This window comes from Centrocercus urophasianus, unplaced genomic scaffold (genome assembly GCF_019232065.1).
Source record: "Centrocercus urophasianus isolate 14NV4802_14NV808 unplaced genomic scaffold, USGS_Curo_1.0 seq_12, whole genome shotgun sequence".
Taxonomy (NCBI): Eukaryota; Metazoa; Chordata; class Aves; order Galliformes; family Phasianidae; genus Centrocercus; species Centrocercus urophasianus.
The window spans coordinates 35,046,958-35,064,280 of NW_024884364.1; positions in this window are offsets into that span (position 1 = coordinate 35,046,958).

Here is a 17,323-nt window from a genome sequence, read left to right on the forward strand (position 1 = left end):
CAGGAAGCAAGGGTAGGGCCATCCCTGTCTCAGAGCTTTATTTATGAAGGTACTTTAAGTTCCCATGCTGGACAGGTCTCTTCTTGGGTTCTGTGGAGCAGGACAGGGTGTATTCCCTTACAAAATGACAGGAGGGTGAGTCTGCTGTGCCACACTTCTCTGCAGATCCCAGTGTGGTCAGGCAGCCTCCAGGTTGAACTTTCTACTAGAAAATTGCAGTTTTAAATCAGTCCATTGTGCTGAAAGAGAAACCAGAAAATCTTTCTTTTCTTAGCTCGGTTCTGGCTGAGGATCAATAAAGATATTAACCCTTCAATACCTCCCTCCCCACCAAAACAAAACAAAACAAAACAAAAACAACCCACAACAACAGTTCAAGCGTAGTTCCATCTTGGTGTGGAGAGAGGGTCAGAGAGGAGGCATTTCATACCGATTTTTGGTTGTAGTGAAACTCTGAGCATTTTTCTTTGAAATTCATATTATAATACCTCCGGTGAAAGGAAGAAAACTACAACCCAGAACCTGGATACTGCAACATAATGGCACACACACTGCAGCTAGATAGATCCTGATCCAGTCTGACTGATTATAACTGCAGTGAAGAATTTTGGCCAGTGTAGCTTGATAAAACACACAATAGGACAGTGGGCAAGCCAATGGAGCTGTTAGCAGTGAGAGACGATAAATCTTTTTCTGAAATGGAAACTGAGTGACAACTATCTCTATCTCCAGTGTATTATAGGTTATTTCATCTCTCTCTCCCTGCAGACATGACTGCACAAAGGTCGAGTCAAATAAATGATTAAAAGTGAGATGCCACAAAGTGTAGATTTTCACTGCCTGAAACCTGAGGTTGAATCCAGGGCCATGGTACGTGTGCTGCCTGCAGCATGTTGAAAGGGTCACACAGGAACACCACTGTGTGGCACTGCAAAAATTTCTGTAGCTCATCATTCCATTTCCAGCTGTGGCTGCAAGGGGATGGTGAAGGAAAAATACACAATCAGGCCAGGCACACAGATAAAATTTCTCTAGCAGTCTTCCAGACTGTAAACAGCAATGTTCATTTTTCATGGACTTGAAAACCACAGCCTTAGGATTGCTGGCTCTATGTTCTAGCCACCTGAGGCAGAGGCCTCAGGACTTGCAGGTCAAATCAGTCCCTTGAAGGAAGGACACAATGCCTCAGGCTCATTTGCACATTAATGTGTTAGAACAGTATCACCCAGCAGTCAGCTGTATCAGCAGAGACATGTCCCTACATCTGAAATCACCAAAGAATCACAGAATGGTTTGGGTTGGAAGGGAGCTCAAAGCCCATCCACCTCAACCCTTGACATCGGCATGGCTGCCTTCAGGGATGGGGCACCACAGCTTCTCTGGTAAGCTGTGCCAGTGACTCACCACCCCCTGGGGAAAAGATTTCTGCCCACCATCCAACCTAAGTCTGCCTTCTTTTAAAGCCACCCCCCTTGTCCTATCCCTATCAGACCATGTAAAAAGTCCATCTCCCTCCTATTTATAAGCCCTTTTCAATTATCAGAAGGCCACAATGAGGTCTCCCTGGAACCTTCTCTTCTCCAGGCTTAACAAGTCTAGTCCCACGATCTTTCTTCATAGGAGAGGTGCTCTAGCCCTCCAGTCCCACCTTTGGACTAAGGGTGTCTGCCTTTCAGTTCCAGCAGCTGTTCAACCTAGGACTTGTTTCAGGTACCCTTTTGTTATAAGAAAACTGCCCTGTACTTGAGATGGTGGTTTTATAAAACATGGCTCATGTGTTAATGCTGTGTCCAGTCCACTCTTTAGAGTAAAAGCTAAGAGATGCAGGGAACCTGTAAGTCTTTGTTAGCTCATGAGGTAGAGGAAGATTTACAAAGCTCTTAGACTATGATCTGAAGCTCCTTAAGCAGAAATTACCTTTACAGACAGAGACAGGTGACACACTCTACACAGAGCTTTAATAAGGATTGAATAAAAGAAAGGGAATTAATTTGGTTCATAAAGATGGAACTTGAGTTATGCTGATGTCCAGACAGATTGTTTGTGAAAGGGTTTCCTGGGATTTCCATGTAATTCAGATCACTCTAGGCTTAAACTTCTTTAGGAACATTTAAAATCTAGGGTTATCAAGAAGCTGGGGAAGGGACGTTTCCTTAAGTGGCATACAGAAACTCACAGATTAACAATGGTGGCCTTTTGGGGAGGATGACATTTTAGAAAATGCTAAGAGTGACTACCCTTTTTTGTCCTGCTATGCAGGAGCAGCCTGACACTATTCTAAAGATCTCTGACAGCAAACTCCACTTTCCCTATGGACAGTTTTACGTATTGCACAAGAAGAAAAATTGTAGGCTTATTGTTAATGTTTAGATGATGAGGAAACACACGGAAAATTGTTCCTATACATTTGCAGTGCTGGAGACATTGGCAACTGAAACCTGGGAGATAAATGTGAGTAAAACTTAGCAAGTGGCATGTGGTGTAGAAAGCATTTACTATTATATTTAAGTGCTTGCAGAATGTCTCTTCGTTGTTATATTTACACACAGCACTTTGCGTACAAAACATCGATCTCTTATGGAGCCAACACATTACTCGGTTAGAAATCGTAAATTAGGAACAATATAGTTCAGGTAGGGGGGCCCTCAGAAAAGGGAATTTACCTTTCTCAGATAAAAGAAAGAGAAAAATCTATTTTACACCTTTATGTCCTTGTCAGCCTACACAACAAGGAGGCAGTTACCCCTGCTGCTAGATTCATTTGACAACATTATAAGAAAGCATGCATTACAGAACTATCTACCACAGGAATTAAATATTCAGAAGGCCTTATACGCAATGTTAGTCACATTCAGCTCCCTTTCCTGGCCTTTCTGCCCCCAGAACCTGAGCAAGTGAATGGGCTGAGAAGGTAAAAATATTAATAATATTTTGGACCGAGGCAACAGCATCCCTTTAAAGACTTTTATGCAAAAGTAGACCACTGGGGCTTGATTTACCTTGCATGCTTCTGCAGCTGATGTAACAGTAGCAGGCCAGAAACGAAGAGGGTTCATAGACAGACAAGTATGAAATCTTTTTGCATTTCAAGGAACAAAAATTACACCCTCTGGCTTCCACAAGAGAAGCAGTGGGAGGTGAGAATAACCCAGCTGAAGCTCAGGCCAGCAAAGATAGGGCACATATACACTTGTCAGACAGTTCCTTCAGGACATACCCATGTTTGCACTTCAATGGAAGCTTGCCTCATATCCAGGCGGTACATGAATATTTAAGCTCCAGCTTTTGTTGAGCTCATAGGCTTCCAAGCCTGACAGTGTTGTCTCAAATGGGCTTAGGTGACATGAAACTTGCAGTGGTACCAGATGGGTGCTCAGCACTCACCTTCAGCTGCACCATAGCCTACGATGGCTAGTACCAATGGTTGACATGAACTCCACAAGTCTGCCAGCACTCTTTTTTTGTAGAGTCAAAAACAATGCATAACACTGATTTGTTCAGTCTGTGACAGTAGATATCAATGGAGAAGCCCAAGATGACCCTGAAGAGAGAACTACTGCAGACAGCTACTACTACCTTTCTCTTACAGATCTCCCAATGCTCTATCTGCAGCAGTTAAAGACCATGGAGCTGAATCTCAATCTATGTGCCGAAATGTCCTGATTGAAGATCTGAACCTGCAACTGCTTCCTTGGGTAGGATCTAGAAAAAGCGTCTGATTTTTGTGTGATCTACCTCTATCCATTTTTTATGGGCTGAGTTCATTTCTTGTTCTTTCTAGTAAAAGCAGGAGTTTTACCATAAATGTTTTATTGAATATCTTGCTCTTATCCAGTCATTCTGAGAGAACAATAGAGGAAATATGAGTATGTCAGTTTTGTTTTATTTTGATATCACTTATGTTACAGACTGCAGACTAAGACAAGAAGAACAATGAGACCTAAATTAATCTCATATTTTGTATTTCTGAAATTGTCTGAATGAGAAAATCTAGGCCCTTCCTGAAGTTTCCTTGTCTTTCTGATGCAATTTGCTTATTTCACACAGCACAGGGTTTTGTTGGTTAATTATGGCTCAGTGTAATTAACTGCTAGCTAAGATATGGGAGATCTACAGTTTCAATAAACTTCTGCAGGGGAATAGAAATTGTTACATAATCCATTAAGCATTGTGGATTACTACATTTCATAGAAGAATGCAGAGACAATGCTGTATTTGTTATCCAGATATTACTAAATTATCCATTTCCAAAGAGTTTCATGACTCCAGTTTTACCATGGGCTTTACAGTTAAAATCTCATATATAGGGCTTGAAATCCTGTAGCAATACAAGAAAAGAGCTAAATTTCTATTGTTGTACCAAGATTGCAGTTCATGGGTCATATAGGGTTGCTAAGGAAGCAGAGTTTGAGCTTTGTAAGACAAGAAAAGAATTTTCAGCTTTCATTCTTCAGTTTTCTTTCTTGTCTGGGAAGAATTTGAATTGCTATTGTTATAAGCCTTAAAAAATAATTAACTGTGTTCCTTCTCAATTACTTGAATACAGAAGGGAAAAAAGAAAAAAAAAGAGAAAGATGTGCCAATCTGGTCTCTGTGCTGAAGAAACAGGACTGCCATATATTTCATATATGACCACAGCCAACTCCATTAGGGCTATCTCTGTAATACATTTTCAAAGCTATGTAGCTGAGCGAATTAGTGTCTGACCCCAACACAGACAGCCTGTCAGCTGTCAGATTTTTTTTCCTTACCCTGGTTGTCTTTATGCTGCTAAAGTTCCATATGGACACCTTAGGATTGTTTCAACAAGAAATTTTGGAATTTTGTTAGCTGAGAATGTAAGATTATAAGTGTTTGGTCTCGAGCAGATTGCTGGCAGATGACAGGTAAAAGCCTGCTTTGGTATGGAGAATGCTGCCTTTGAGTTTCCAAGCCAGTTCATCTAAGGAGAGTGTCAACACTACAATAACCTAAAGCTGGACTAAAATAATCAGGTATAAGAAACTTTATGGCATCACAGAATAACAAAATTGTTGGGATTGGAAGGACCTCTGAAAATCATCAAGACCAACCCCCCACTAAAGCAGGTTCTCTACAGTAAGTTACACAGGAAAGTGTCCAGGAAGGATTTGAATATGTCTAGAGAAGGAGAATTCACCACCTCTCCGGGCAGCCTGTTTCAGTGCTTTGTAACCCTCAAAGTTTTTCCTCATGTTTTATATACAATTCAGGCCCTTCCTAGTGCAGAGACACTGGCCCACCAGTGGAAATAATCTCTGTGTCCTCATTCTGCTCACTTGACTTTCTCGAGGATCTCACAGTTGTCCTGAGCAGGCACTGTCCTCCATTCCTCAGAATCTCTGTCTCACTAAGGAGTCTGATGGGTACCCACTGGTACTTCACAGGACTCATCCATAAGGATGAGCTCAACTGGTTGTTTTGGTTTAAGCTGGTGGGTGGCTTAGCATCACAGAATCATTTTCTCACTCTCCCCCTCCCAGTGGGATTGGGCAGAGAACCAATCGGTGTGTGTGGGGGGGTGGGAGATGGGGAAGTAGAACTCATGTGTTGAGACAAAGCTATTTACTAAGACAGAGAAAAGGAAAAGGATAATAGATATGACTATATGTATGTATATATGAATGTATATAACAACTGTACAAGAAATTGCTCAACCACCTCTGACTGATGCCCAGCTAACCCCCGTGAGCAGAACGAGAGAGAGAGAGATGAACTGCTACCACCTTCAAAACTGCTTCCCCATGACGTCCTGTGGTATGGAATATCCCTTTCTCCAGTTGAAGTCAGATGTCCTGATTCTGTTCCCTCCCAGCTCCTTGGGGCCCTTCACTGTGAATGTCCTTGGCTCTGTACAGCACTGCTTAGCAGCAACTATAAACATTGGTGTGTTATCAACAGTGTTCTTCCCTTGGAACTGAAACATAGCATCATACCAGGCACTCTGAAGAAAGAATCCATCCCAGCTGAAACTGACATACTGGTCAAATGGTCAGTATCCACCACTTCTGGTTTTAGGGTTTCAGACAGTTCAAATGGCTGAGATGGCTGAGATTGGAAGAATCCTTAAAACCCACCCAGCCGCAAACCTCTGTCATGGGCACGGCCGCCACCCACTAGATCAGGGTGCTCATGCCATTCCACTTGGCCTCAAACTCTTCCAGGGATGGGGTAAATAAGGGCTCTGGGCAGCTCCTTAGCTGAGGGATGACCTCAGTACTTAATATCAATGGCAAATTCTGCATGCTGGTCCTATGATTCACGAGGCAGATATCTAATTGCCCATTAAGCAAGCCATGTATCTTAGATGTCATTAGCAGCGTTTTACAGTGAGGAATAAACAGATCCTTTTTCAACCAGGAAAGTTAAATTGTGAAGCTAAGGACTCTCCAATCACTTCTAGTCGGAAGGAGACTAGAATGAAAAATGCAAACTTTTCAAAGAGAAAACACGTATTTTGACATAGTTTTATTTTCCGAAACAACCAGAAGTCATCTCAGCAAAAAATAAAAACAGACACTGAAATTTCAGTAACATCAGAAGTAATATCAGAATATAGTATTTGTCCTATCCTTAGGATTTATTTTTTTATATACTCCTTTTGCATTCCTGTAAATACAAAAATTCTTATAAAAACTTAGATAAGTATAAAATACATTGTTTTTCTATTTCTGTAATGGAAGCTTTTATTTGGAGGACTTATATTCCCCTTTAAAGTGACAGAAGAAAACACTATCAATGAGTATTAAGAAAGTTTTTCTATTCAACAGTAATAAAGATGTCAAGGTCTGCTTTCTCACAGCTCACCTGGGAAAGGTTTAATATGAAGACTTTTGATTCATTAACATGCAGATTATTGATATTATAGCCTTGGTATAGCTCACTGCATGAGAGCATCTGCATCATGATTCCTCCCTTGATCACAGATTAAATTCTCTTCTGTTCTGACCAGGTTTTTCCTTTACATGAGTTCTCTCCAGTACCTCATTAACTGACATATTTAGCATCTGTAGACCTTGTTCTCTGTCTTGTCCCTAGGAGGGCATGTGGGTGTTCTGTTATGGCAGGATTCTATTGACATTTTCTAAATAAAGACCTATGGCCTCAGTTATAAAAAAGTAAATCAAATTAAAATACACTAGACTGTGATCTACCCCTCCCCCCCCCAAAAAAAAAGGAAAAAACCCAAGCTGAACCCCAAATTCTTTTAAATTATATACAAAAATTCCATTGTTATTAACCTGTCTTTCTTATTTTCTACTTGAAAGAAACAATTCCAAAGTTCTTCCCTTTTTTAAAGTGCAGCTTAACCGTTTTTCATAAGAAACACCTGAACCTCTAGATTTCACTCTTATTTGTTCATAACGCTCAGAAGAAACTTTTGCAAGAAAAATAGGCATGATACCAGAAGAATATGAATCAATGTAATTGAGATAATTTTACATAACAAAGGAAATTTTATATAAAAAAGAGGGAAAATCATGGGTCTCTTCCTTGAGATACTGGTCTTTCCCTTGTCTGCAAAGCAAAGTGAAATAAATGGAACAGCTAGCAACATGAATGTGGTCCTTCTCCATTCCCATCTTTCCAAGGTTGGGCCAGAAGGACCAACAGGTTTGGGGAGACAAATGAACTTTGAACCATGCAGCAAGCAGAGGAGAGCCTCTGAAGTCTGTGCGAGCTTCCAGCACATTGCTTTGTAGATTATTCTGATTCTTTCTTAACTATCTTTTGAATAGGCTATTTTATCTCTATCATGTTAGCTCTTAAGAAAAATTGTGCCATTATCTGTCCCAAAAATTTCTACTCAGAAGCTGACAAAATACACTGACTATGTTTTCCTTCCATCTAGAGGAGACAGTATATTTTCAAGGATTTAGAAAGAGTAAGTATTCAAAAAAGGCATGTTAGCTTTCTAGAGGTACTCACTCTTGAAAGACAAGCGTCCCACTACTTAAATATACCATCCTCTCCTTAAATTGCATATGACTGGATGCCACTGAAACACTGAGTCATTAGTTCCCTGCAATTTCTGCTATGAAGAGAAGAGTTTTGGTGTGGCTTGACTGGAAGAAGAAAGTGTTTGCATTTGAAAGTCCCATGAGGCTAAAATACTAAAGGAAAAAGGTACACAGTCAGTCAAAGCAGAAAGAAAAGAGGAATGAGAGTATCAGCTGAGGGAGAAATAGACCTCAACCACAGGGATTTGGTTAAACCACATGGATTTGGCTAAAAGCACTCAGCTCTTAAGAGAAATACCAAAATTTTTATGCAACTTGAAAGAAGTTTAAAAGAATTCATATAATCATTAAAGTATGAAAACGGATTACTTCCTTCGGCACTCTCAAGAAAAACCCTTTTTTTCCATAGTCTCTGGAGCTACATTTCCCCCATGCCCTAGACAACACCGCCTTTGAATAAGACCATTATTAACCATGACTGCTAAAAAAATAGGCCTAAGCAATACTCAAAGCCTTTCTCTGAAGTAAACTCCTTAAATTACTTTCAAAACAAAGGGTAATTCAACTCTGAAGAGGGTAGCTATATCCTTATAAAGACAAGCAGCCTCTGTAAGAAGACTATTTCATCTTGAGCTGGGGTCTGTTTGACAATAACACATAAATGATCCAAACTGGCTCACAGATAGCCTTCATCAGAGATTAAGTAAGAGAACTGCAGGATGGAACACATGATAGTGGAATTCGTATTGAGTACATAAGGGCTGGTGCACCAATCCCCATGAGTGCTGATGCTGGGACGTTCTTATAGGCGTATCTTGTCCTCTGTGCTTGTCTCCTTCTATTATCTGATCAAACAAGGAACACAAAGCAATGAGGCAGCAGCTGTCCTTGTATGGGACTGTTTGTAGACCTCAGCAATCTTGTGTCCTAGGTACACACATGCTACAGTAAAGAGCCTCGTACATTTTTTGTTAGTATTTTATCACATCAGGATTCATCTGGCAATGTGGGAGTGCATCACTAATGCACATACTGTCATCAGATCTACTTTTTCTAGCCTTTTGCAGTGGCTTCAGTGGAGAGAAATGACAGCTTCTTACATGAAAATCATCTCATCATAATGCAGATGTATAAAAGTGGTGAGAGGAACTGTTCCACAAAAAAGCTTGTTTCTCTTCTTGGCTTACCAAACCAGTTTAGAGTGACTGCCTTCCCCACAGCAACCTATACTGCAAAGGCCTTATCTGCACCACCGTAAGTAATCAAACACACACACAAAGAAAGGTACAAAAGGTATTCAGAGTTTCAACAGAACACTTGAGAGCAGAATTATGATTTCAAATGCACTTTAGAATTTGGCTAAGTATTTAATACTCAGAGCTTCTCCAGATTCTCCATATATATTAGCAAGAAGACTACTAATACTCTCTATGGGAGCTGGGCCAACCTGTAATTAATTGCTCCCCATCTAAAAGATGGCAGTCCATCAGCCCATCAAAGGCAGTCTGGCTCAGCAAGAAATGATGGAGCACTACTTCAAAGCGTATTTTTTCTCCAATGAACAAATGTGATAGGATGATCTTTGTCCTTCCCCTCAAATCACCATGATAGATACCCACATTTGTGGGTACGATTAAAAATTGATTGAAAGTTCCTCATCACTTTTCTCATTTTTTTATAATAGAGTAAAACTATGTACCAGACAGGTGTTTTTCTGCTAGAGGTCAGATCTCCAATCACCAGCTTTTTATGGTATAAAAGTAATCAGCATTCATGTCATGGAAAGTCATTAGGGTCTCAGTCCTACAGATTACAAAGGAAAAAACAATACTTTACACCCCAATCCTCTTTGTCACTGTAAGTTGTTCTCATGATGGGGGGCTGCTTTAGTCTTGGAAATAAATAGGAATGCATGATATTGGTTATAAAATGCAATGCATGCATATTAATCTATTCTTTCCCCTTTGTTTTGAAGGGTCAATAAATGGTTTGTAAATATTTTGCCAGAATTAAACTTGTCATAGAAGTGCAGAGTGAAATATTTGCATGAAGGTAATATGAAAACAAGGAAGTAGCTAGTTTGGAACTGTCTCTCATTTATTTGACTCAAACCCTAAATTTGAACTAATGGTTTGATAATTTCTGGATAATAAATTGTTTCATTAAAATCTGAAATTTTAATTTCAGGATGCAGAACAAAATTACACCCATGAATACATTGGTTTTTCCAGGAACTTTGCAGTATACTGTTTCAGATGTATGTAAATGTGAGCATATATATATAATTTGTGTAATTCACTGGGAATGTAAAATTAAAAATGGTTTAAAATCTGATAAGGAATACTTTCTCAAAAAATTAATGTCAAAACTCATATCTTGATTACATAGGTTGCATTAAACCTGGTCTTTCAAAGAGACCCTGAAGGATAAAGGAGTCATTACAGAGTTGCTGGGTATCATTACAGGTGGACTTTGGGTACTCAGCACTCCAAGCATCTCAACCTTGCAAGTATTGAGAAAGTCCTTTCTTCCAGCAACTCTTTCTATGATCACCAAACTAGAGTAAAATATTTCACTGTTGTGAAGCTCATGCTGCTTCTGTACCTATTTCCTTCTACCAAGGATATGGTTTTAGCTTCCCAAACATGCCTGATGGTGAACAATAAATATGACAGTCTCTTACTGCTTCACTGTATTCATTAAATAGAATGCCTATCTTAAGCTCCAAAGAAAAAGCTCTAGAGAACAAGGAAGTAGACTGATAGACGCTAGAAGAACCCCTCTTTTCCTGCTCTGTTTGTATATTTAAGGAGATTTGCATGAGTTCCAGATAAGAATAATCATTCTAATTTGCAGCTCCCCCAGCCCTCCTGCCCCACTGCAGACTGATCTCCATGGGCTGTAGCCCTGGCCTGGCCTGCTCCTGTGAGGTGTCTCCATGGGTTGTGCCTCCTTTGGGTCTCACCCACTGCTGTCCCATGGGCTCCTCCATGGCTGCATGTGAAGATCTACTGCATGGTGCCCATTGGGTTGCAAGGGGATGGCTGCTCTTCCATGGGCCTCTCCTGCAGGGAGCTGATACCGTGTTCCTGGATTGCCTTTTGCCCTCCTTCTAGGATACAGAAAATCACCCAAAGGAATATTGAGTGTCTTTTTTTCCCCACTAATGTCAAGAGTCTGAGATGGTACTGCTGCCAAACACAAGTTACAAATTATTATAAACACAATTCACAGTACATATTAACAACTTACACTCTGAACACATAACTGGCATATCTGAGGTTCATGATAAACCCACACTGAGAGAAAAAAAGCACCTTGGAGCTCTGGAGGAGACCAACATCAGAGTACCAGAGATACAGGGTGAGAGAAGTTCCCAAAACACAGCCCTCAGTGCCTGACTGCAACTCTTTCATTACGTCAATGAAAGCTCCTTTTATGCATCTTTGCTGCTTACAACTACTGCTGGGTATTAGTAGCAGGACAATCATTTCTTTTGTAAGTTGGCTGTCGGTCACATTGAATGTGCAAAAAATAGTTGCATGATACAGATGGAAAAACTAAAATTCAACTGTTCTCCCTCGTAGAACCTAACCTTCATTTGCTGTATGATGCAGCACATTATGAAAACAAGGAAAATGTGCATCTGCCCTGAATAAAGGAATATAGTGTTTTTCACACCTACAATGAAAGAACATGCTTTGCTTCTATTCCTTGTTGTGTGAGCTGTGGGTGCCCACTATACCCTTGGGTGTAAAGTTTTTCTGACTTTCCACAGTTCATCACCATGACCCAGGATGCTCTACCAGCTCCCAGTTCTAGTGCCTCAACAAAACTCTTTCAGCTCTTTCCAAATGTCCTAGTGAGCAACATGAGGTATGAATGTTGACAGACACATCCATCCGGTCCACTTGTGGCAACAAATCACTGGAAAACCATCTCACAGGCACCCTCCAGGTGGGGGTCTTCGCTCAGTTGGCACCAAGCAAGGATCTAAGCTAGGAAAGGCTACTGGTTGAAATCCCATGATTTTGATGGTATGCTAGGCATCCTAATATGATGGGCAAATATTTACTTTATGTAGAACAGATTTAAAGGTGATCATGAAGAACAGCTGTTTATCCAGAAATTTGAGTCAGTTTTAACCTTGGAAATAGAGCAGCTGAAATGGAACATGTTAATGCTGGTGATCTGAGATGCACTAGTGCACCCTTACTTATGTCATTGCAAGAGCCAGGGTAAAACTGGAAGCAGAAGGTAAGCCTTAAAGCTTTTTAAGAACTGACCTTAGTCCTGAGCTGAAGTTACCTTCTCTCTGATGTCAGCACTGTTGGGAAAGAGAAAGCAAACAGGGAGGGAGGAGATGGAAGAGCATGGAAAAGGAAAATGTGGAAGGAATGCAAGTAGATAAAGCAACAGCAAAGGCCAGTTCCCCTTACCTTTACCTTCTTCCTCACATCAAAGTACACGGTGTTAAAAGAATGACTATGTGGACTGAGGCGGGCAGGGAAAACCCAGGGGAGGTCATTGAAACAGAGAACTTGTTTCACAGGCTGAATACAGAGCAAAGGTGGGGCACTAGCTGTATGAATTGTGCTGAAACTTGCAAAGAGGTAAGGGGGTGGAGCAGGAAGTCCTACAGGATGCATTCAACTTCTCCTTTTCTTTCTGTTTAGGACTCTATCACTGACAGCTATATATTAAAAGTGCTGCAGTGCATCTCTCTCTTGAGCAAAATTTGTGCAGATTTTCACAAAAAAAGAGCTAATACCTTCTCTGAAAACCAGCTCCCACAGTGCTTTCTTGCTCCATGGTGCAAAACCCCATCAGTCTGAAACTGGAGGAGAATCATGCTCGTTGTTGAATCCATATCACTACTTCCTACATTATTCTGGATTTTCAAAAGAGGTTTCTGAGTCAAATTTCAGCTCATTTCAGCTTACTTTCAAAAATTCGATGAGGTCACAGCATGAGAAATCATGACAGCTGGTTCCACTGTGAAACAGCACGTGCTGGTCTCGGGGCTGAATTAGTAAGCATCTGCTTTGGTGACACATCCATCAGTGTAATGCTCTCACCATTTTATCCAAGCTCCTGCACGGGGGCAGTGCTACATGCATGCTTGCCAGCCTCCTTCAAGTCTTGCTGATTGACTATTGCCTGCAAACTAGGCAGCAGGCGTCTGCTGATTAACCAGAAGATTTTTAATTGCCACTTCTGAAGATTTTAGCAGCAAGGACAGAGATGGAGGTCTCACAGTGACCCCTTCTTGGCTTAATTGGAAGAGGTGATTACCAAGAGGTAATTGGATGAACGCTTTGCATTGCTCCTATTCAGTGACTCAAAGGGCTCCATAATAAATCACTGGCTCAAGCTCTTATTCTCTGCTTGAGATATAGGAACTGAAAAACAGGCCTGATGGCCAATCTCTTTGTGTTAAAGATAGTGGGCTGTAACTCTTAGAGAACTTTCCATACTTTTCAACTCAAATCTGAATTTTGTGATGCTTTTGTCAGTGTATTCAAGGTGGAAAGAAAGGTTTCAGCTATTGCATTTCAAATTCAGATATGCATGTTCATGTAGCCTCAGGCCACAGGCTGCAAAGAATCTGCAAAGTGGTGAATAGTAGATGGAATCTGTGATTGATGGTAAAGCAGCTCTGTTTTTTTTTCTTTTGCTCTTTGTTTTTTATTTAACAAGGCATGAACATTGCCTCCTATTGCAACAGCACACTAGAGAGCAGGATGCAGAGCTTTGAAACATAAACGCCATTTCTTTCTTTGCTCCCTAGAGTTTTCTCATTTCTATTTATTTTCGTTAGCAGAAATGAAAACAAATTAAGGCATGCAACACCCAGTAGAGTAGGACCGCAATAAGCGCAGCTGCTAGCACCTGGAGCATTTTATTACTCCAGCAGTATCCCTACCTCTGAATAAAGCCCAGCTGCCCAAGAGCTGTTGGTAGACAGGAATTCAGGTTGCTTTTTTTAAAAAAATTTTGGATCATAAATGTGTATGAGGCTCTTGATCTCAAAGCTCTGTTCCTGCTTTACCCCAAAGCCAATTCACTTCCCAGTCCCACAGCGATCTGTTTCCTTGAATGCTCAGAGTCAAATGCTCAGCTGGTTCAGCTTGCTTGTTCCATTTGCTTTAAAGCCTTTATTTTTATTGGTCACTAAAAAAATCAGTTATATTTTAGTAGTAATATTCTATTGAGAATATGGTAAGCACTATTTTCCTCTTACGTAATCTTCACACTCACTGTGTATTTGCCCCTTAGTTCTGTTTTCACATCAAAATTAATTCCTTATCCTTAATATCTCCATTCCATTTTTCACTTATCTCATTAAAAAGCTTCTGAAAACACAAAACAATCTTTATTTTGGTTACAAAAAAGGTCCCAGTCTTTCTACTGAACAGTCTAACTTTTGCTGCCTTTCCTTACATTTTTGCTTAGGTATGTTGCTAAATTAATGCAAGTTTTCCAAATTGCCTGGAGAAGAAACTTTAGGCACAGTAATAACCAAACATTCTGACTCTTCACTGACAGTATGTGCCTGAACAATGCTGATCACATGAAAATGACGAAAATGAGCTGGCGGAACTTTCCAAAAATGAACTCAAGCATTAAAGTATGGGTCTACAAAAATGCTGAGATTATTTTTAAAGCATCTGTCTTATTGTTTCCATTTAGTAGGATAGCAAAACTTCTAGATAAATAACAGAAGAGAGAATAGAGTGTAGGAGGTAAGAAAGGATCAGTGTTCTTTCTTTCAAATTGTTTTTCCCCAAGAAGGAACATATCTACTCAAAAATAAAAACCAAACAAAGAGATGTTGACAACTTCCAGCAGTTTAGAAAGAAATTTTGCTCTTCTCCTTGAAAATAGAAATAGCAATAATGTCATCATCTAACATTTTTAGTGCAAAAAACCCCCCAATTTTTGCAAACCTTGGTTAAAGTATTTTCAACATTAAAAAAAGAAAAAAAAAAAAAAAAAAGAAGAACCAAAGATGTTCAATTTTAAATTAACAGACTGTTCAGTCTAGATGTTCAGCTGCTTCAGCTTACAAAGCATCCCACTTCATAGCTTTGCTAAAGCGTATCTTCTTGCAGGAAACCGGTCCCACTGTGAAACATTCAGTACAATAGTTTGCTTCCTGAGAGGTGAAACACCTCTGACATTTCTGTAGCCACTGTAAGTGTTGCAAGCTATAGAAACAAGATGGAGGTGCAATGGTATGCCCTTACAGCCCAGAGCTATCACTGCTGAAATTTGCTGCTTGGTAATGGGTAGTAGTCACACAGTAACTTCCAGCTGCGACATGCTGCTAGATTGCTTAGGAAACTAATGGGGTTTGATTCCCTCTGCAGAGGGAAGCAAGCAGATAAAATGCCTTCATTTGCCTGCCTGCTAACACAGGAACGAGCCTACAGCAGTACAGAGCAAACATTTTCCTAGATGCTTGCACTCACTACCACCTGCCAGTATTTACTAATGGACTGGTACTTGTGAGAATCCCCTCCCACATCATGCCAAGTTCAGGCGCAGATGTTTTTTGGGAGAAGAGGGAATTTTAAGACATTGGGGTATAGTTCCGTATCTCCCCCTTGCCGTGCTGCCAGTTTTCAGCATCAGTTTTGTCTTCTACAGAGCTGCTTCCTAGTGCCTCTTCTTGCTAATTAGGATGGCACCATGCCAAGTAGAAGGTTTTGGCTATTACTGGGAGATCCTGAGACAGCTTTCGTGGAAAGCTGATACAATTTCTTACACCCTCTGGGAATGCACAGCCCTGAAATTGGATTGAATCTTAATACTCCCAAATCAAGTAGGTCAGTATATTCCTTGAATCATTTTCCTCATTCTAAACTACACAAAAGACTCTGAAGAGATTTGCACCCAATGAGAACATGATTCCAGGCTCCTGTGGTTGCTTCTGCTTGTGGTCAGGAGGTGTTCTCACTCCTTAACCTGTTTCTGCAAAGCAGTGAGCTTTTGGTGATCTAAGAGTTCTCCCTTCATACTAGTTTCATTTTTGTATAATCATAGAATCACAGAGAATCGTAGAATGGCCTGGTTTGAAAAGGACCTCAAAGATCACGTAGTTTCAACCCCCCTGCTATGTGCAGGATCGCCAACCACCAGACCAGGCTGCCCAGAGCCACATCCAGCCAGTACTGTTAGTAATATTTTCTTTCTGGAATTAAAGATTACAGATCTAGGAGGACATTTTAGCTGTCTCTGGGTTAACAGTGGGTTACCTGGATACACATTCATCAATTCTGCATGTAAGCATCATGATAATGGAGTAGTGTTTAGACACGAAACTGTTTCTATTTCATACTGGAACATTTATTACTAGAAAAAAGAGCCCAGAATATTACCAGTCTGCTTACCCACATTTCTCCAGAGTCAATGAGCTGCTGAACGGCAGAAATCAGTGTAGGTCAAAGAATCATCTGCAAACCTGTGACAAGCAAGTAATCTGGAGGAAAAGGAGAGAGAAAATCTGAGGGCTTTGATTTTTGTTGTTGTTTGCTTTTCTTCGTTCTTTATTCCCAGGGTATTTCAAGATTGCCTTCACTCTGTATTAAAAAGACTTACAGAGGAAGACAAAAAAAGATAACCACTCAGCAAAAATCTTGAACCTACCATTCAGAGACACTGTTGCTTGAAAAATTTTCAGTCTAATTCTGCTGACTACAGAAAACAAAAATGAAACAAACGTGGTTTGAAACAGAAAATATAATTTTTTTCATATGGAAGAAGTTGACTGGAATTGACTAATCTCATCAAAATTTTTTCTCATTCCCTTCAAAACAAATTTCTCTGAATAGACAAATCTTTGTGCAACACACGAAGTTTTGATAAAACAGCCAGTTCACTGAGAACTGTTCTGGTAGGGCACTTACAGTCCTGTGTCTAATCTTGCTCTGAAAGGCTGTTTCTGATAAGACAAGCAAATACAAGCATGGACTGCTAAAGATCATCAGCAGGTAGACACTCACATGGTGAATACCCAAACTTCCCGTGTCCTTGGAGTGCAGGACTGCAGCACATACTCAGTAGGTTCCCTTACTGTAACTCAACCATGCTTATTTTTGTCTGATTTTTTACTATCCAAGATACTTTTCAACCTTCGCACAGTCCCTGGGCAATAGAGAATGGATTGCAGATGGTGGATGCATTCATCACACACCTCCCACTTTTGTTCTCTTTAAGCTCATAGTTGGTGCACACAGAAAAAAATTACCCAACCTCAGTTCTCATTTCCTGACCTCTCAACCTCCCAAAGATATTTTGAGGGTTTCTTAAATGCCACATTTAATAAAATGCCAGCACTT